The following is a 21,199-nucleotide window of genomic DNA, read 5'->3' as shown; positions in this document are numbered from 1 at the left end:
CAAACAGTTGTGCTTTTATATAGGAATTGACTATGGCTGACATTTCTAAATCTTTGTTTCTAGTATCTTTTACCAACTCTGGAAATGCATTAGTAAATTCGGGACATGAGTTAGAACCTAAGAAACCTAGTGGGTTAGATATGTAAAAAATAGAATCAATGCACCTTAGCCCCTCTGGTTCTTTTGACCTCTTAAAACTATGGTTCCTTTACTTTGAGCTTCGTGGTGATTGCAACTAGACAGATCTAGTTTTGGGAGCCTATGTTTGTCACTCTGGCATGGCAGACAGAAAACGCAAGTAGAGGGGATAAACGACTGACTAGAATCCAAGTGAAACTCTAGTTCCAGAGAAGGGCTGAACAGGGAGACATTTAGTCCAACTTAATTTACAAAGTATTCGACAATTTTTATGCCTATGTTCTTAGGCATAAAAATTTACTTTGGTTGTCCATAGTAAAATCATTGAGATAGGCAAGATAATATTAATCCCATCAGCAAATAAAAGTAAACTAAAATTTATAGATCCAGTGATTCACTTGAAGTTTTCACAACAAGTAGCTAGTAGAGTTGGAAATGGGCATTGGTCCTGATTCCAAGTTAGAGGGCTTTCTGCTCTAAGTGACCCCCTCATCATTAAATTTTCAAATCCTTGATATTCTTCAAAGGGCTAATAATACTAAAATAAATGGCTGCTCTAGTATACAATTCTAAAATCAGCTAGTAAAATAGTAAATTATTCACCTATTAGCTTTGTGACTTTAAGCAAATAACCTAACCTCTCTGAGCCTGTGTCTTCAACTACCTATCCAATAGTGTCATTTTAAGAATCAAAATAATTCATGTACAACACTTGACACAATAGCTGGAATATAGTAAGTGCTCTACAAATATTAGCTAATGCTGTTGTTTTTCATACTTCCTTGAAACACAGTACTAGAAAGAACAAGGTCTTTATTGCACAGAGATCCTAGGCAGGTCTCCTTTGCTTAGGATGGTGCAAGGAATAGGGGCAGGAGAAAAGGTGCTGGGAGTTTTGGTTTTGGTGTAGTCTATTGGGTCTGTGGAAAAGGAAATCAGGGATAAGATATTCATTTTGTCAGGAGCACATGAAATGGGAGAGTGAGGACTTGTTTTTGTAGTAAAACCAGAAGTGTTTTCACATTCCATTCATCTTTGCTGAAAGAATCTGTTCACCTCTTAAGGATTATTCCACAAATACTCCCTGAGTGTGAGAATCTGCTCCAAATTCTTCCTGCCGCCATACCTGGCCCCTTATAGTCAGCATTGGGCTCAGGTGTCAACATCAGTGTTGACACCTGCATTATTTTGATTCTTAAAACCACAGTATTGGATAGGTACTGATAGTTTCCCCATTTTGAAGTTGAAGACAAAGGCTCAGTGTTGTGCACTTCTCTAGGTTAAGAGCCTTTGAAGCTGCCAAGAAGCAATGGAAAGATGAAGTTAGAAATCATCGTAGTCCCCTGAAATCACTAAGAGAACTCTGAGTGTGCAAACTCATGACTGCTCCATGCTGGAAATATTTTCTCTAAGAATCAAGACTCATGGTCTCATGCTCTGATCTCAACTTTCTGATCATGACTTCAGGAATATCGTGACTCTGACTCTTCTCTAATATCCTACCAGCCACTCACCCTTTGGGGTGAAGGACAAAAGAGTCCATCACTTTTGTCCCACATCCTTTCCCCTCTACATGTTTTCACACACTCTTTTATATCCTCCTTTCTCCAACTCTTCCTTGCTCCAGTTTCTTCAACCCCACCTCCTGCTCCCTTTTTCTATTTCCCATCAAGAATAGTAGTGCCAGACTATTTGTCTGGCATTTGTCTAAGTAGTCTGCATTTATTACTTTGTTTAATGCTTAATCCTCACAATAATATCCCCATTTTACAGATGAAGAGAATGAGACACAGACTGTTAGAGGTCATTTAGCCAAAAAGTGTAAGAAGAAATACTTTCATCTGCAGCCAGAAGAGTTCCTATAATGAAAACTGAGGCCCCTTTTCATTCCAAGATGATTTCTCAAAAGTACTCTGCAAACATCACTTCAGTTCTTCAGTGGAGTCACCTTTGTGGGAGACTTCAGCCACCGAGAGCTGGGCATCCACTGGGACCGTGGCTTAGGACTGAGAGTAGAATAATGAATTACCCACTTCAAAATGTAAGGGCAATTTTGAGGGCCTGGATTTTTCTCAGGTCTCTTGATAAGCATCCTAATTTCTGTCAATAAAAAATTACCAATCTTTAGAAAAGCACAAGCATGTTTTAAATCCAGGTTACTTTCAGAAGATCTTAGTTTATACTGAGCATTGTCCAATGAGCTTTGATTGTCAACACTATAAACTCTAAACTAGCTTGATGCTTGTTTCTTGTGAAAATGACTATCCCTTCTCCCCATACCTCTACTCCCAAACCCAGGCCTAGGGACAGACGCAGATTATTCTGCCCATTATTACTTCTTGTCCTTTATCAGTTTATTTTGGGGAAAATATGTCCCCAAAGATAAGAGTAATAGTCTGGCAGGAACTGACTGGTTAGTTAATTCATATGTTGTAAAGCCATGTTCATTGAAATTGATGTAATATGGAAAAAAACTGTAGGAAATAGGGTTGAACTTTTTCAGTGTCCATAGACTTAGCCCCTGAATAATGCTGCTCACCCACTTTGATGATGAAGTGGAGTAAAACACTAGCCCCGCTATTGATCGCTATTACATTTTGAAGTTTTTCAGTGAGCAGTGGAGAATTATTTATTCCCAGAAAGACCTGTTCAGACAAAGGCTGCCTGTCTGTATGCCCACCCATGGAGAGATGACAAAGGCTGTCTGTCTGTATACCCACCCATGGAGAGATGACAAAGGCTGTCTGTCTGTATGCTCACCCATGGAGAGATGACAAAGGCTGCCTGTCTGTATACCCACCCATGGAGAGATGTGGTTGTTGGAAAGGCCCTTTTCAATAGCAGACTCTTAGGTAGGCCGGCATGGCAGAACATCCAAGGAAAGAAATACCTCCAGACCAGGTAACAGGGTTTAAGTACCATTCACTACAGTATAATCTGGGCTAACTTGAATTATCTCTTCAAAGCAAACAAGGGTCCAATACAATTGGATATCCTGCTGGATGTAGAATACAGTCGTGGGACATTTCAGAAGTGGATATTAAAAGTCCAGGAGGTGAATGGGTCCATCTGGATATCTGCCCATGGATAATTAGACCCCAAACATCATCCTGAGGATCAAAGACAGGATTTCATGCCCTGGGAAAGGTTCTGGCAAGAGTCTGCCTGTCTTTTGTCTGAAGTCCTTATACAGAGTGGCCTTCAGGAGCAAGACAAGGATTCTGTTCTGGAAAGAGATTTGAACAAACTAGTGCCACAAACACTCAAAACGGGCTGAAAATCAGAAGCCCAACTGTAGAAACACAGATCTATTAAGTTTGGAGGAGACTGGATATTAAGACATCAACTCAAAAGCCCACTTTCTATATAGAGCCTGGCAAGGTACATCTTTGTAATAACATGGGACTCTGATGGGAGAGATTAGAGAAACAACTTACTAGCATGATCTGCTGAAGCAGTCCTGGAGATCAATAAGGTGACAGATGAAGTACCAAGAGTGCCTTCACAACAGGAACCCAAAGGTCAGTGTTAGGCCATTTAGGCTCAAATTTTTCCTGTTCAAACCCTTCTCGTCTTGAACTTTGGAGAGGAATGAGTCTGCAAGTTTGGGAGTAAGTAGGCTGATCTATGTGGAAGCTGAAAAAGAAAACACTCATGAGCAATCAGTTTGGGGGGGGCGACTGGTAGAGCTGTCTAGGTACCCACATTGCTTCTGTTATACTCAATTTTCGATTGTATGCTAATAGAGTGAAGCAGTTGTAAAATATAGTAGGGCCTCAACCCCATCTCTGTTTTGAGAATATGTGGGTATATGCATTTGTCTGTGTGTTTGGAAGACACTGATTCAAGTCTACCCAAATCTTAGTGAAAAAATAAAGTAAAAGTTCCAGGGGAGAATAGTTTACTATTGTATGGGGGTCTTAGGTTCCATTCTACTTAAAACATTATAACCACGGACTTTCCATCTATTTGGAGAGTGACACAAAACTTCAGGCTGCCCCATCCCTTGCTTCCTCTTTGCTCTCTACTTACCTTTACTCTGTGTAAATGAATATAATTAACTCTCCTTTGGGCCATATGGTACATCCACATCTTCTGGTCAACCTCCCAGGCTGCAATAGCCAGAGAAGTTTCACTCCCACTTCCTCCTTTTCTCCAATCCCCTGGCAGCTAGATTCTACCAGGGATTTACGGCAGGGTTTACTCTGTACATGTACTGAATAATACAGTTGCATCAAATGGCAATTTTATAAATGGCCACACAGTCTATTTCTTATGATGGTTTTGAAAAAGGTATTATGACTGAAGAAGAGAGAGAATACTCTGATTTGAAACAGTCACTCAATAACTAAAGATAAAACAGAGACCCACAGTTTATAGTTTTCCTGTTGTGTTTCCCACACATAGTCCAGTCAGTTCCTGGCAGAAGGTTTTTAGTAAGAGTTTGTTAAATGAACAAATATTTCTGTACTTTATGAAAGAAAGTACAGAATCTTTTGCTGAAAGATGCCACAGTATTTTAGTATTTCTAGGAAAATAGGAGTTCACAGACCAGAAATAAGATTGATTTTAGAGAAAGAAATGGAGGTGTCTGTTGATTCTCTCAGCCTCAGACCTATCTGTGCCTCAAATTCTCCATTGAAGGTCTGATTTACTTTTCTGACTAGGTTAATACTTCTGAAATGTCATAGAGACCCTTAATAACTACCATCAGTGCCCTCCTTAACCTCTCTACAAAGAATTAGGCCAAGGCTCCCCTTTCTTCTGCTCCTTTAGAAAGTTCCTTTGAGGGGCTTGCTTGACAAATGTCTGTGAAGATCTTGATTAATTATTTTTTCTCCTGATTTTCCCAAATTCACAACCGTCCTCTGATTGGTAGTGCTCCCTGAACCCATTCACTGACCCCTAGGAGTCTCGCTGGCCCATCAATGCTACCCCCACTTGCATTCCTAGGATACTAAGAGTATATTACTTCTAAGCCATGTCATTTGGATTTCCTGTGACCAAAATGCTGTTCTCAAGTTTATTCAAGTTTTATTTTCCCTTCTGCATTATGGAGGCAGTTATGAGGAAGTTGCTCCTATCCTATCATGGATTGACCCAAGAGGTGAGAATAGAGACCTATTCTGAATCTGCAGGTGCATGGCACACACCAGTTACAGGAGGTGGCAGAGCAGATTTTCTTCTCTGGGTCTTATGACTCCAGCCACCCCAGGGGAGAGCACAGAGGGCTGACATAACCTCAAACCCTCTACCATGCAGTGCCCACATACGCCTACTTAATACTTTGCATTAGTATTTGTTACAAATGATGGAAGAATATTGTTATAACTGTACTCTTGACTATACTCCATAATTTAAATTAGGGTTCAGTGTTTGTGTTGTACAGACCTATGAGGTTTTGTTTATATATATTTATTTATTAATTAAAAAAATTTAACAACAAAAAAACATTAACATATGAGCATTCCGTTCTACATATATAATCAGTAATTCACAATATCATCACATAGTTGCATATTCATCATTTCTTAGAACATTTGCATTGATTAGAAAAAGAAATAAAAAGACAACAGAAAAAGAAACAAAATGAAAACAGAAAAAAGAGATTATACATACCATACCCCTTACCCCTCGCTTTCATTGATCACTAGCATTTCAAACTAAATTTATTTTAACATTTATTCCCCCTATTATTTATTTTTATTCCATATGTTCTACTCGTCTGTTGATATGGTAGATAAAAGGAGCATCAGACACAAGGCTTTCACAATCACAGAGTCACATTGTGAAAGCTATATCATGGTTCAATCATCATCAAGAAACATGGCTACTGGAACACAGCTCTACATTTCCCTCCAGCCTCTCCACTACATCTTGAACAACAAGGTGATATCTACTTAATGTGTAAGAATAACCTCCAGGATAACTTCTCGACTCTGTTTGGAATCTCTCAGCCATTGACACTTTGTCTCATTTCACTCTTCCCTCTTTTGGTCGAGGGGCTTTTCTCAATCCCTTGATGCTGGGTCATAGCTCATTCTAGGGTTTTTCTCAATCCCTTGATGCTGAGTCTCAGCTCATTCCAGGATTTCTGTCCCACATTGCCAGGAAGGTCCACACCCCTGGGAGTCACGTCCCACGTAGACAGGGGGAGGGTGTGAGTTTGCTTGTTGTGTTGGCTGGAGAGAGAGGCCACATCTGAGCAACAAAAGAGGCTCTCTTGGGGGTGACTCGTAGGCTTAAATTTGACCTATCCTTTGTGGGGTTAAGTTTCATATGAACAAACCCCAAGACTGGGGGCTCGGCCTATAGCTATGGTTGTCCACGATGCTTGTGAGAATATCAAGAATTCAACTTGGGGAAGTTGAATTTCTCCCTGTTCTCACCATTCCCCAAAAGGGAATACTTTTCCACTCACTGATCAAATCACTCTGGGATTCACTGGGGCATCACTCTGGACAAACCAACAAAATCTCATGTCCTACCCAAGACTCCAAGTACCCAAGGCATTCAATCAAGCTATCTACATAAGTTATATTAGGAAGTGCACTAGCCAAAATATAAACCTTGTACCAAATAAACATTTTTTGCTTTAGTTCCACACATAAGGTGAAATTTTAAAATATTAATCACCATCCATTTTCAGCACCCTGCAGTAATGACATTCCTTTGTTCTTCCTCATGCACAGACATTTTTAAATTTTGTACATTTAGTCACTATCATTATACACTCTAGGCATTCCCAGATTACACCATCTCAATCTTTATCATCTATCTTTCTTTCTGATTTCATTTATGCCCCCAGCCCTCCTCCCTCTATCATTCTCACATGCTTCATTCAGTGTTTTAACATAATTACATTACAGTTAGGTAGTATTGTGCTGTCCATACCTGAGTTTTGATATTCAGTCCTGTTGCACAATCTGTATCTCTTCAGCTCCAATTACACAATATCTTACCCTATTTCTATCTCCTGATGGTCTCTGTTATCAATGAAATATTCCAAGTTTATTCACTAATGTCAGTTCATATCAATGAAACCATACAGTATTTGTCCTTTTGTTTTTGGCTAATCTTACTCAGCATAATGTCCTCAAGGTCCATCCATGTTGTTACATACTTCATAACTTTATTCTATCTTACAGCTGCATAATATTCCATCATATGTATATACCACAGTTTGTTTAGCCACTCTTCTGTTGATGGACATTTTGGCTGTTTCCATCTCTTTGCAGTTGTAAATAATGCTGCTATAAACATTGGTGTGCAAATGTCCGTTTGTGTCTTTGCCCTTAAGTCCTTTGAGTAGATTCCCAGCAATGGTATTGCTGGGTCATATGGCAATTCTATATTCAGCTTTTTGAGGAACCGCCAAACTGCCTTCCACAGTGGTTGCACCATTTGACATTCCCACCAACAGTGGATAAGTGTGCCTCTTTCTCCATATCCTCTCCAGCACTTGTCATTTTTTGTTTTGTTGATAATGGCCATTCTGGTGAGTGTGAGATGATATCTCATTGTGGTTTTGATTTGCATTTCTCTAATGGCCAGGGAAGTTGAGCATCTCTTCATGTGCCTTTTGGCCATTTGTATTTCCTCTTCTGAGAAGTGTCTGTTCAAACCTATGAGGTTTTTAAAACTTTTTATTTCAGTAACATATATACAACCTAATATTTTCCTTTTTAATCACATTCAAATATATGTTAGTGTATTAATCACATTTACAATGCTGTGCTACCATCAGTACCATCCATTACTAAAATTTTTGCACCAGCCAAACAGAAATTCTATCCCAGTTAAGCATTAACTCCCCTTCCCTACACTCACCCTGTCCCGAGTAACCTGAATTATAGTTTCTGATTCTATGAACTTGTTTATTTTAATTATCTCATATAACTTGATCATATGATATTTGTTTTTTGTGTCTGGCTTATTTCATACAACATGTAACTTCAGGGTTCATCCATGTTGTCACATGTATCAGAACTTTATTCTGTTTCATGGGTGAATAATATCCATTGTATGCATATACCACATTTTGTTTATCCATTCTTCAGTTGATGGACACTTGGGTTGCTTCCATATTTTGGCAAGTGTGAATTGTACCACTATGAACACTGATGTGCAAAAATATATCTCCTACCATTTTTAAAGCTGCCTTTCCTTGAGTCAGCACTTGCCCAGTTACTATAACCCTTTAAATGTTTTCCAGAGTTTTAAGGAAATTGTCCCTGCCAGTTTTTGCTAGTTGTTTGAAGACTCTGGTGGGGGGGGGGGGGGGATGGCACCAGGGAACATCTTCCATTGCCATTTTGATTGACCAGAAGCCTCTCTAGACCTTGTTTTTTGATCCTTAGTTCAGGACATTTATACTAACCTGGGCATGGACTCCCACTCTGAGCAGTTATAGAAATTTTCTTTGTAAACCTACAAGAATATTAGAGTGGAAAGAAAATTACAGTTGAACAATTGCTCTTTCCCCTTAATCAGTTTATACCTTTGATTCTCCATATAAAGAGCCAGATACCATTAAAGAGTTCTCTCTGGCCCTCACCTTTTCTTTTGCCCTGGATTCTTGTATCTCATATATATATATTGCTGGAAAAGTGTAGTTGGTCAGTAGCAAAAAAGTATTCATTCTTTAATAAACATTTAATAAGTATTCACTAGTTGTTGAGAAAAGAGTAGTGATTAAAACAAAAACTGCACTCATGGTACTCACATTCTAATAGGGAAGAGTGGGGATCAGTAAATAAATAAGTGCATCCAATGCTTTAGTAGTGATATCAGCTATGAAGTAAAAGCTAGGCAAGGCAATAGAGGGTGATGAGGCGGGGTTGCTATTTTAAACTAGATGATGGAGAGAGTCCTCTCTGTTGAGGTGGCATTAGAGCAGAGACCTAAACAAAGAAAGGGAGTGCTGAAAAGAGAGTTGTAGGAAAGGCTAACAGCAAGTACAAAAGAACTATAGCAATGATATGTCTAGCTCTTCTGAACTACAAATAAGGCAGGATGTTTGGAGAAAGTGAGGGAAGGAAGGATAGAAGATGAGGAGGGAAATGGAGCCAAGGGCCAGATCAAGCAAGGCCTAATACATGATTGAAAAGTACATGAAAAGGAGACTAGAGGGCTTCCCTAAACTAAAACCCCAAGTACACACTGTATTTTTTCTTTTTAATAGATTCAAGGGACAAGTAAAACCTCACCATTGCTTAATATTTGATATTTCAAAATTGATTTGGGAGGATTGTAGGGAGATGGTGGACCAGGAATCTATGTTACCAGAACGACTATTAAACAAGCAGAAACTTTCTGAATCAACTATTTTGTAACTCCAGAGTCCAAAAGAACACTGGACAATATCCAGGGAAGAGCAAGAGTCTGGTAAATTAGATAAAGACCAGTAAATTGCTTTCTCCATTAGGCTGTTACTGGGGCTCATTCTCCACTTTTACCGCAGGCTCACAGAGGCCCATGGTGTAGCTTGCTGGTGCCAGAAAGGGTTATAAAAATTCAGGGTGGGTATGGGCCAATTGCTGCTCATGGCTTTTGATTAACAGCTTCAGATCTCTAGGGTGATCTGAATCCCATACCCTCCCTTATAGCGATCTGAAGGTCACCCTAGGCTCTGTGGGTGACCATTCTTCCAACCCAGCCCTGACAAAGGCAGTGGAGGAGGCTTAAAGATGGTATGCTTCCTCAGAGTTGTGAAGGACAGTTGAAGGGCTGCATTTTCTGGGCAGGTGAAGAAAGCACAGCTTTAGGGAGTTTGGAGGCACTGAGGGATTCCTTTGGCTTTGTTCCAGCTGGGAAAGACTGACTTGGAAAACTCTTCTTTGTTGTGTCCCAGCTCCAAGAATTTTCCCTTTAGGCAAAAGTAGTGTGAGAAGCAATTGACATGGATGGCCTTGGGCAAAAGATTACCTGTTTTAAGCCCAGCATTTAAATACCTGGGAGAGGAGAAGTTCTGTCTTCTGGGAAGTTAGAGGAGGCTTTCAAACACCTGTAAACATGGGAATCCTAAGACTTAAAATGCTGAAAGAAAACAATTGCCAATCAAGAATTTTATATCCTGCCAGACTTTCTTTCAAAAATGAGGAAGAGATTAAGACATCTGCAGATAAACAAAAGCTAGGGAAATTCATCACCACTTGACATACCTTATGAGCAATGCTAAAGGGAGTTCTTCAGACTGAAAGGAAAGGACACTAGACAGTGGTTCAAAGCAGCATAAGAAAGAAACACCTTTGATAAAGGTAACCACCTGGGAATTTATAAATGCCAGTACTATCGTATTGTATTTCTTGTTATGTAACTTCACTTCTTACTTCCTATAGATGCTTAAATGCAAATACATAAAAAGCAATGAAAAAACTATGGTTTGGAACATACAATGAATTAAGATATAATTTGTAACAAGTACAAAAAAATGTGGAATGGAGGGCTATAAGAATACTGTATGTGTATGCTGTTGAAGTTGGGGTGGCATCAAATAAAATGTTATATGTTTACTTTTAACCTCATGTTAACCACAAGGAAAATGTATGAAAAATATATCCAGACAGAAATGAGAGGAAACTCAATTTTCATTTTTTGTACAATACAAAAAAATAAAGTAAATATGAAAGTAAGCATTAATGGAAGAATTGAGGGACCAAAACTGCATAAGACTTACAAAGACTAAATAACAAAATGGCAGAAGAAATTCTTGAATTATCAGTAGTGAATCAAAATGTAAACAGGTTAAACTTTCCAGTCAAAAGGCAAAAATTGGGCAAAAGGATAAAAAAGCTGAACTAACTTTCTACTGCCTATAAGAGATTCACCTCAAATTCAAAGACCTAAGTAGATTGAAAGTTAACTATGATGCAAATAGTAACAACTCAGGAATAGATGTGACTGCTCTAAGACCTTCAATCTATAACTAATTTTATAGTTAGCTTTCCCCTGATAACTTATGCTCTCAAATTCAATTCTCAGAGTTTGCACATTTTAATCAGTCCATATTAGTGAGGCATTACAATATTAGTCTTTTCATTTCTGGCTTACTTCACTCAACATGCTGTCTTCAAGATTCATTCGCCTAGTTTCATGCCTCACAACTTCATTCCTTCTTGCAGCTCTATGTATACCCAACAGTTTGCCCTTCTATTCATCAGTCGATGTAGCCTTAGGCCACTCCTATTGCAAATTGCTGCCATAAACACCGCTATGTGAATATCCATTTGTGTCCCTGCTTTCAGTTCTTCCAAGTACATACCTAATAACGGAGTTGCAGGGTCATATGGCAACCCTATATTCAGCCATCTGTGGAACCACCACTGTGCTCTCCAGAGGGGCTGCACCTTTCTATTTCCCTATTAACTGTGAATAGGTACATCTCTCTCTTCACATTTTCTTCAACACTTGTATCTTTCGTTTATTTTTTAGACAGATTTATTTACACAGCCTTGCAATCCATCCTAAGTAAACATCAATGGTTTCCAGTATAATCACATAATTATGCACTCACCGCCACCATCTATATGAGGACATTTCCATCTTTTCCACAAAGAAAGAAGAGGGGACAAACAGAAGAATAAAAAATTAAAAATAAAATAAAATAAAAAGGAGAAACAATACCAACACCAAGAATTCCATGCCCCTCCCCTCATAAGCCCCTCTTATTGACATTTAGCTTTGGCATATTGCCTTTGTTACATTTAATGGAAGCACATTACAATGTTAGAGTTAACTATAGACCCTAGTTTGCAGTGATTGTATTTTTTCCATGTACCATCCCATTCCAACACCTTGCAATGTTGAAATTCATTTGTTCTCCCTCACGTAAAAATTTTATTATTTTTAATTACTTAATTACCGTCATGTTCCACTCTAGGTTTTGTTAAGTTATGAGTCCCAGTCTCTATCTTCTATCTTTCCTTCTGGTGTTATACATGCCCCTAGTCTTCCTCTTTCAATGACATTCACACTCAGTTTTGTTCAGTGTACTTAAAATATTGTGCTACCATCAGATAGTATTGCGCCCTCCATTTCTGGATCATTACAATAACTCATTTTAGATTCTGTACACCTTCAGTATCAAATGCCCAATCTCTACTTTCTTTCTGTGTCCTGATAACCTGTGTTCTTAATCTTAACTCTTGAAGTTTGCTCATTAATGTTAGTTCACATTAGTGAGACCATACAGTATTTGTCCTTTTGTTTATGACTAATTTCACTCAACATAATGTTCTTAAGTTTCAGCCACATTGCTACGTGTGTCATGATTTTATTCTGTACCCTTGCTGATAGTGTTCATTTCTAAACTCTTCTCTAGACCTCTCTCTCCTGTCTTCCTATCTGCCTGTAGTGTTCCCTATAGTATTTCTTGTGGAGCAGATCTCTGGATCACAAACTCTCTCAGTGTCAGTTCATCTGAAAATATTTTATAACTCTCTCATCTTTGAAGGGCAATTTTGCCAGATAAAGAATTCTCGGTTGGCAGTTTTTATCTTTCAGTATCTTAAATATATCATACCACTGCCTTCTTGCCTCCATGGCTTCTGCTGAGAAATCCATGCATGGTCTTAGTGAGCCTCCCTTGTTTCTGTGATGGATCAGTTTCCTCTTGTGAGTTTCATAATTCTCTTTTCTGTCTTTGACATTTAACAATCTGATAAGTGTCTTGGAGGAGGTCTATTTGGATCTATTCTGTTTGGGGTATGCTACACTCCTTGGATCTGTAATCTTATGTCTTTCATAAGAGATGGGAAATTTTCAGTGATTATTTTCTCCATTATTCTTTCTGCCCCTTTTCCCTTCTCTTCTCCTTCTGGGACACCCATAACATGTATATTTGTGCACTTCATGTTGTCATTCAATTCCCTGAGACTCTGCTCACACTTTTCTGTTCGTTTCCCTATCTGTTCTTTTGTGTGTAGGATTTCAGATGTTCTGTCCTCTAGTTCACTAATTTTTCTTCTGCCTCTTCATATCTGATGTTGTAAGTCTCTATTGTGTTTTCATCTCTTCTGTTGTACCTTTCATTCCCATACGTTCTATCATTTGTTTTTTCAAGCTTTCAAGTTCTTCTTTGTGGTCACCCAATGTCTTCCTTATGTCCTTCATCTCTTTTGCAGTATCTTCCCTCAACAACTTGATTTGATTCAGCATGTTTGTTTGAATATCCTTAATTAGTTGTTTCAATTCCTGTATCTCATTTGAAGCGTTAGCTTGTTCCTGTGACTGGGCCATTTCTTTGTTTTTCCTTGTTCTTGTTTGACTCATAATTTTTTGCTGGTGTCTAGGCATCTGACTTCCTTGGTTAGTTTATCCTGAAGGTCATTTTCACTCTTTTGCCTAGGATTTTCTTGTTGGTTGACTTTGTCCTCTACCTGTTCCTTGGCATTCATTTCAGTGTATTCTAGACTTCTAGCACAGCTTCTTTTAACTGGTTAGAATTTTTCGGTTCTTTTTTTTTCTTCTGGTTCTTGCCTTGCTTTTATGGAACCATTTTTTGAAGAGGGTCTCCCCAGATATGATCAACCCTAATCAGATTTTTTCAGACCAGACAAGCCCAGGTCTTGGGAGGAGGGTGTAATCAGCACCAAGTTTCCCTGAGGATGAGACCCAACAGGTTGTCAGACTTTCCTGTGAGCTTCTAGACTCTGTGCTTTTCCTATCCTCCCCAGCAGGTGGTGCTGCTCAGCCCAATCACATTCACTGGAGTTGTTATAAATGCAGGTCACTTCTTTTTCACTGGCTCCCGAGGTCTGCAACCCCTGGATCCTTTTCACCCATCTCTTGTTGACGTCTATGGTGTTCCTAATAGTAGCATTTCCGAAAACTTTTTATAGTCATCAAAATAATAATAATATTAACTGCCATCTATATGTGCTAGATATTGTGCTAGGTGCTTTATCTTCAGGATTGCATTTACCAGTTAACCACATTTTAGAGATGAGAAAGCTGCGGATCAGAGAGTTTCAATAATTTGTTCAAGATAGCATGACAATTCCAATTTATATGGATTCAAAACTTGTGCATACTTCCTATCCAGTCTCACTCTTGCCTCCTCACTGTCAGCAGATGGCCTCACCTCCTAAATTAATGAAAAGATGAAGGCCATCAAGCATGTCCTTTTTCCATTCTACCCTCTCTATTCCAAAATGTTCACTAAATATTATGTGCCTCCTGTGTACCCTCACATAGTCCCATGAGATGGGCATTTTTATATCTCATACTATAGGAAGGTGAGATAAGTAAATGTCAGGGTTAGAACTTGAACACAGGCCCACCCGTCTCAAACCTATGCTGCCTCCACCTTACCAAGCAGCCTCACTTCTATCTCCTCTGTCCTCACCAACAATAACGCCTCAAAATACCTTTGTCCTCTCACTCATCCTTTTCTTCAGATTATCCTCCTCTTCTGCTTCAGATTAATGTCTTCTATTTTAAAACCTATACCTTCCCCTGCTCCCCCTTTCCCTTCCACCATTTATTCCACATCAAGCATTTGTGGCATGTGTCTCCTGCACTGTGCTGGGTGCTGGGAATTTGGAGGTCAGGTCCCTGACTCAGAGTTCACAGTATCCAGAAGGACCTGTAATAGCCTCCTAAATGTTCTTTCTGTCCTTAGCTTCTCTTTTCTTATTCTTCCTACACCACAGTACCATATTACCATTTACTACCTCATATTGAAAAGGACAGTCAGTATGTGTTTGTACACATCTTATTTCCCTAACTGGGTATTAAATTTCTAATAAGAGGAGAGAACCGATCTTGGTCATAGACTAAGATAGTGTTTTTCACAGTAAGTCCTCAAGACGTTATCGTACCACAAGTTCTCCCTGAAATTGGCATTTCCTAAGGTTGCTTCCAGTGCAAATACAATATTTGAGTCCCTTCAGCACTGTGAAAAATAAATATTGAGATTGATTGATACAGATTTTTTTAAGTCTGAAGCCCATTAAGAGCAGAATAAATTTCACAAGAGTATGCAAAACTTTACATACTTTACTTGAATTAAGCTTTAAAAGTGGTTCTTTATATTTGCTCTACTATGGTCCTAGAATCATCTTAAGGGACTAGGAAAAGCCCTAAAGGGTCTCTGTCAAATTTAGGATGATGAGAAAGTGATGAGGTCGTCCCTTGCCCTCACCATCACTGTCAACCTCAAAAATAACTAACATTTATTTTTCCTTGATGATTAACAAAGCACTTTCACTTATATTACATCATTTGATACTTACTAAATACACTGGACAAATGTCATTATTATTTCTATTTTATGGATCAAGAAACTGTGACTCAGTAAGGTTTTATGATTTTCTTAAGGTTGCTCAGCTTGTAAGTGGAAATACCAGAACCTGTGTCTTCTGCCTTGCTATCTTTCCACCACATTCACTGATTTAAAAAAAAAAAAAAAGCAGCCTTCATCTGGAGTGTTCAAATGTAGCAGGATCCTTGCTTCATCCTGTGCAAACTTTTGCCTTTTCTCAGCAAGTACAGGCTCCTCAGCAGTACCACCAGTCCCCCAGCTTGGCATACCTAACACCCCACCTTGCGTTACCTCATGTTTAAATTGCTATGGGAGATAAAAGGCGCTTCAAAAACGACTCTGCTTCTAAAACTGTGTGTGACTTGCCTTAAAACTAAGAAAGTCTCAGCTCTAGCAAGTTGCCCACATACTTCCTGGAGTTTCGTGAGAAAGACTACCAGAACTACAAATATGTAGAGCCCACGTTCTGCCCCTCTCCCAACACCAAACCTAAATCCAAAGAGCAGGGTGGCAACTAGGGGCTAGGATCCAACTTCAAAAACCCCTTAAGAGACTTGGAAGATCTGGGATCATGATTAGCTACGTAATTTGCAGAGCCCAGTGCAAAGTGAAAATGGGGGGTCCCTTGTTAAAATATTATTAAGAATTTCAAGACAGCAAGAGCAGCATTAAACCAAGCACAGGGCCCTTCTGAGCGGAGAGTCCTGGCTGACTGCAGTGGCTGCATGTCCTCAAAGCCAGCCCCATTTGGGACTTCCAGGGACTCAGGCTGGGACATTCCAGGACCCTTATACCAGACCCCACCAGCCCAGTGTTAACATTTATCTGGGGAGAATTACTGTTCCAGAAAATGGATTTTGGCAAACTATGATTCCTGGCCCCTGAAGACAGCAATACTCTCCTATTCTCCCAGTGATTTGTTCCTGTGGCTCGTACCTCTTAGCACTCATCGTGTTGTGTTATCTTTTCCCTTGCATACACATCATCTTCTTCTCTGGGTTATGAGCTCCTCTGGGGCTGCAACCACATGTCCCCTTACTGGCACTTACTTGGCACTTAATAACTATTTGTGGACCAATGTCCCTGGTCTCCCCTACCCACCCAGGGCCCTGTTACGACGTTCTGTGCTTAGCCCACTCTAACTAAGTTGTCAGGCTTTACCTGGAAAAATCTCAGTTGGTCTGAAAGAAAATGGATTTATCTTAACCGCCCCTGGAGCTCTTTCACTAGTTAATGAGCTGAAAGGGCAAGAGTGACCACAGTGAGACCATACTTTCAGAAATTGGTTTTCTAATTTTGAAACAATCATGTATTCCTGGGACAAGCCTATTTTGGACATTGGATCAGTCAGGAGCTAATCAGGAGAGAGGGAATTTGTAAAGAATTAAAAGGTGGGTATTGGAGAAATAAAAAGGTCACATGAGGGTGGCAACTGCAGGAAGCAGCTACCATCCTTAGAACTGGAGCAAGAAAGGGAAAACATTAGAATTATTAAAACTTAGAAGTTTAGAGGAGGGTGCCCACAAAGCTAGAATGAAGATCTCTGAGGAGGAGCTACTCAGCTGGTACTGCTGCCTGAGGAGCTCAGAGGAGGGGCCCTGGGAGCTGGGACCCAGGCTTCTGAGGAGCAGCCAGTCGATGCTAGTGTTTCTAAGGAGGTGCAAAGAGGCTGGTTCTGGGAGCCCTGGAAGACTGCAAACTGGAATCATGTGTTGCTACCGGAATCAGTTCTCTCTATTGGGAGAGAGGGACATATCTGGGGTGACACTGTCGATGCAAGAAAGCAAACAGGAAGTGTCACTTCTTTCCTCTCCAGCCTTGCAGTTTCCTTCTAGCCCACCTATTGACAGAGGCTAACCGGGGCCAGCTGTCAAAGGAGAAGCATAGTTTGCTGAGTCCCAGGCCCAGCATTCCAAAGCAAAACGTGGAAGAGATGTTTTAGCTGAAAAATTGTGTTTGTGTGTGTCCATGTTTTGTCAATTATTGAAAATAAGTTAAAATTTGTCACTGTCATTGTGGATTTATCTATTTTGCCCTATAGTTCTGTAAATTTTTGCTTTAGATATTTTGGAGGCTATGTTATTAAATGCATACTCATTGAGACTTCTTACTGTTCTGGATTAATTAAATATTTTATCAATATGATAAGCCTGCACTGTTATGATGCAATTTTTTTTCATAATTTCTGGATTTGGGTTGCTATATTTTGTTTAGGACTTTTGCATCTATCTTCATAAGTGAGAGTTTCCCTTGTTACAGTGTACTTTTTGGGATTTGTTGTTAAGGATACACTAATCTTATAAAGTAAATTGGGAAATTCTCTAGAAGAGTTTGTGTGAAAGTTATACGGCTGTTTTTTTTTTTTTTAACTATTTTTTAGAACTCACTGGTGAAGCTGTTTGAGCCTGGAGTTTTCTGCATAGGTCAAATTTTATTAGTGACTCAAATTTATTATTTGTTATAGAATGTTTGGGGTTTTGTTTATTCTCAATTGCATTTGGAAGTTATATTTTTTTCTAAAACTTTGTCCACTATATCAAATTTTAAATTTACTGCCATAAAGTTGCTTTGAACCTCCTCTATTTACCTTTTTGATGTTTTAGCATTATTTCTCATTCTTAAAATTATTACATGTGCCTTCTTTCCTTTTTCTTGATCAATTTTTCTACTCAATTTTATTAACTCTTTCAAAGAAATACCGTTTGACTTTGTTGATCTTTTTTTATGTTTGTTTTCCAATTGATTCATTTCTGCTCTTTACTATTTCTTTCCCTCTGCTTTTCTCCTATTCCTTTTCCAACACTTTGAAACAGATGCTTAGTTCATTAATTTTCAGTCATTTTTCTTTCTGGTAATATGCATATAAAATTATGTTTCCATCTTATATCTACAAATTCAGTTATGAAGTATTTTCATTAGCAAAATATTTTAAAATTTCCATTATGGTTTCTTTGACTTATGGGTTATTTAGACACATGTTTCTTGATTAACAAATATTTAGAGGTTTCTAGTTATTTTTTAAATTGGTTTCTAGCCTAATCACCTTGTGATCTGTGCTGGTTTGAAAGGATGCATGTCCCCTAGAAAAGTCATGTTTTAATCTAAATCCCATTTCATAAAGGCAGAATAATCCCTATTCAATACTGTATGTTTGAAACTGTAATCAGATCATCTCCCTGGAGATGTGATTTAATCAAGAGTGGTTGTTAAGCTGGATTAGGTGATGACATGTCTCCACCCATTTGGGTGGGTCTTGATAAATTTCTGAAGTCCTATAAAAGAGGAAACATTTTGGAGAATGAGAGATTCAGAAAGAGCGGAGCAGAACGACATAGCCAGGAGAAGCAGAGAGTCCACCACCCAGCAACCTTTGGAGATGAAGAAGGAAAATGCCTCTGGGGGAGCTTCATGAAACAGGAAGCCAGAAGAGAAAGCTAGCAGATGACACTGTGTTCGCCATATGCCCTTCCAGCTGAGAGAGAAACTGTGACTGTGTTCACCATGTACCTTCTCAGACGAGAGAGAAACCCCAAACTTCATTGGCCTTCTTGAACCAAGGTATCTTTCCCTGGATGCCTTTGATTGGACATTTCGACAGACTGGTTTTAATTGGAACATTTTCTTGGCCTTAGAACTGTAAACTAGCAACTCATTAAATTCCCCTATTTAAAAGCCATTCCATTTCTGGTATATTGCATTCCGGCAGCTAGCAAACTAGAACATGATCATAAAAATAATTTATTTGATGGCTAACTTTGAAATTTGTTGCCATTAAGAAACCATTACATAAAGATTTTTTTTAATATTCTATAGTTGTGTATGGTATTCTATTGTCCATTGTGTTACATGTGCAATCATTTTACAAATCTCTATTCGGGGGATTTTAGGGATGTGTGTGTATGCATTTTATCAATTATTGACAGTAAGTTAAAATCTGCCACTGTGAATATGGACTTATCTATTTTCCCTGTACATCTTAAATTTTTGCTTTCAATATTCCGAACCTATGTTATTAAATAGCATATTCATAAATACTTCTTATCTCTTCTGAGTAGTATACATCTTTTATCAATAAGAACATTTCCTCATTATCTCCAGTGATGCTTTTTGCCTTAAATCCAACCAGCCATATTAAAATATCATTATATTAATTAATATATATTAATATATATTTTTGGCTAGTGTTTCCTTGGAATATATTTTGCCAATATTTTTTATTCTCAAACTTTCTACATCTTTATGTTTTATATAGCTTATACTTAAATTTTTTAAGCCAGTCTTTCAAATTCTGTCTTATAACTGAATTTTATAGTTCATTTATACTTAGTAAAAGTATCATTATAAGATGGTAGGGTTCTATCTACAATCTTATTTTGTACTTTCAATTTAAGCTATATATTCTATGCTTCTTTCTCTCTCTATTGTTACATTTTTATTTATAATTTCACTCATTTCATTTTATCCCCATTTAGTTTGGAAGTACTCACCCTAGTTGTATTCTTTCCAGGATTATGTTAGAAAGTTTAATATTCATTCTTAGCATACTTTTAACCTCTTTCTGAACAAAGATCTTAGGACACTTGAAATCCAATTATTTACCTCCTAACCTATTTGTTATTGCTATTGGATAGTTTACTTCCATCTAGCTTTTTTTTTTTTTTTACTTCAGAGAGCATTTTTATAATGCCAATGCTAATTTAGGTTTTCCACATATTTACAACTTTCTTTGCTCTTCATCTCAGACAATCCCACTGAGAGATTACATTCCTTCTGCCTGAAGCATATCTTTTAGAATTTACTTTATCACATACCTGCTAATGGTAACCTTTCTGATTTTGTTTGTTGAAAATGTCTTTATTTCATCCTCATTCTTGAAAGGTATTTGTGTTGTATGTAGAATTCTAGGTTTGCTTTTATTTTCTTTCAGCACTATCATTGTCTATCTCCCATAGTTACAATTGAGAAGTCAGATGTCAGTCCATTTGTAACTCATTCAAAATTATTCTGTGCTCTTTCCCTACCTATCTTAAAATATTGTTTTTGTTTTTGGTGTTCTGAGTTTTACTATGGTGTACTTAGGTGTGGAAAATTGTACTTATCCTGCTTGAGATTCTGGGGGTTTCTTAAATCTTGGAATTGACTCCTATCATCTGTTCTAGAAAATTTTAAGTTGTATCTCTTCTAATATCACCTTTGCCTCATTCTATCTCTTGTCTTCTCTTGGAACTCCAATTAGATTTTTTGTTTTCCTACTCATTCTATCCTCCACATTTCTTAATTTTTAAAATATTTTCCAACTCTATCTCTCTTAACTCATTTTGAGTAACTTTTCTGCTCTGCCTTTATTTACTAATTTACTTTAGTTACTAGTTTACTAATTTTCTCTTTGATTATGTCTAAATGACAGCTAAATCCATCTGATGACTTTTCAATTTCAGTTCCCTATTTTTGATTTCTAGAAATTTTTATGATTTTCTATTCCATGGATATACTTTGAAACTTTTTCCCTTAAATATATTAAACATAACTGTTTGCAAAAAGCATCTGATCATTTCAGTTTTTAAGCTTTGCAGATCTGTTTTTATAATCTATTGCTTCTGCTGCTTCTTGTTTGTGGTGCTTTATTCCTTTGTGTTTGGCTAATTTTTACTGTGAGCTACTATGCAAGTTATTTGTGGGAATTCTGTAAAGCCTAGACTGAAGGTTTCTTCCTCTGGAGAAGATTTGTGTTTGCATCTTCTGGGAATCTAGGGGCATAACCATTCCAGAATCACATTAAACTCAATTCATGGGTTG

At 38.2% G+C, this 21,199-nt stretch overlaps 1 protein-coding gene across 1 annotated transcript in view; it reads left to right on the top strand.

Annotated features, from left to right (window-relative positions):
- CD84 (CD84 molecule) overlaps positions 1-21,199 on the top strand; it is a 40,361-nt gene that overhangs the window by 836 nt on the left and 18,326 nt on the right. The gene's annotated exons all lie outside the window — the stretch shown is intronic.

This window comes from Tamandua tetradactyla, chromosome 4 (genome assembly GCF_023851605.1).
Source record: "Tamandua tetradactyla isolate mTamTet1 chromosome 4, mTamTet1.pri, whole genome shotgun sequence".
Taxonomy (NCBI): domain Eukaryota; kingdom Metazoa; phylum Chordata; class Mammalia; order Pilosa; family Myrmecophagidae; genus Tamandua; species Tamandua tetradactyla.
This window is presented reverse-complemented; position numbering and strand designations above follow the sequence as displayed.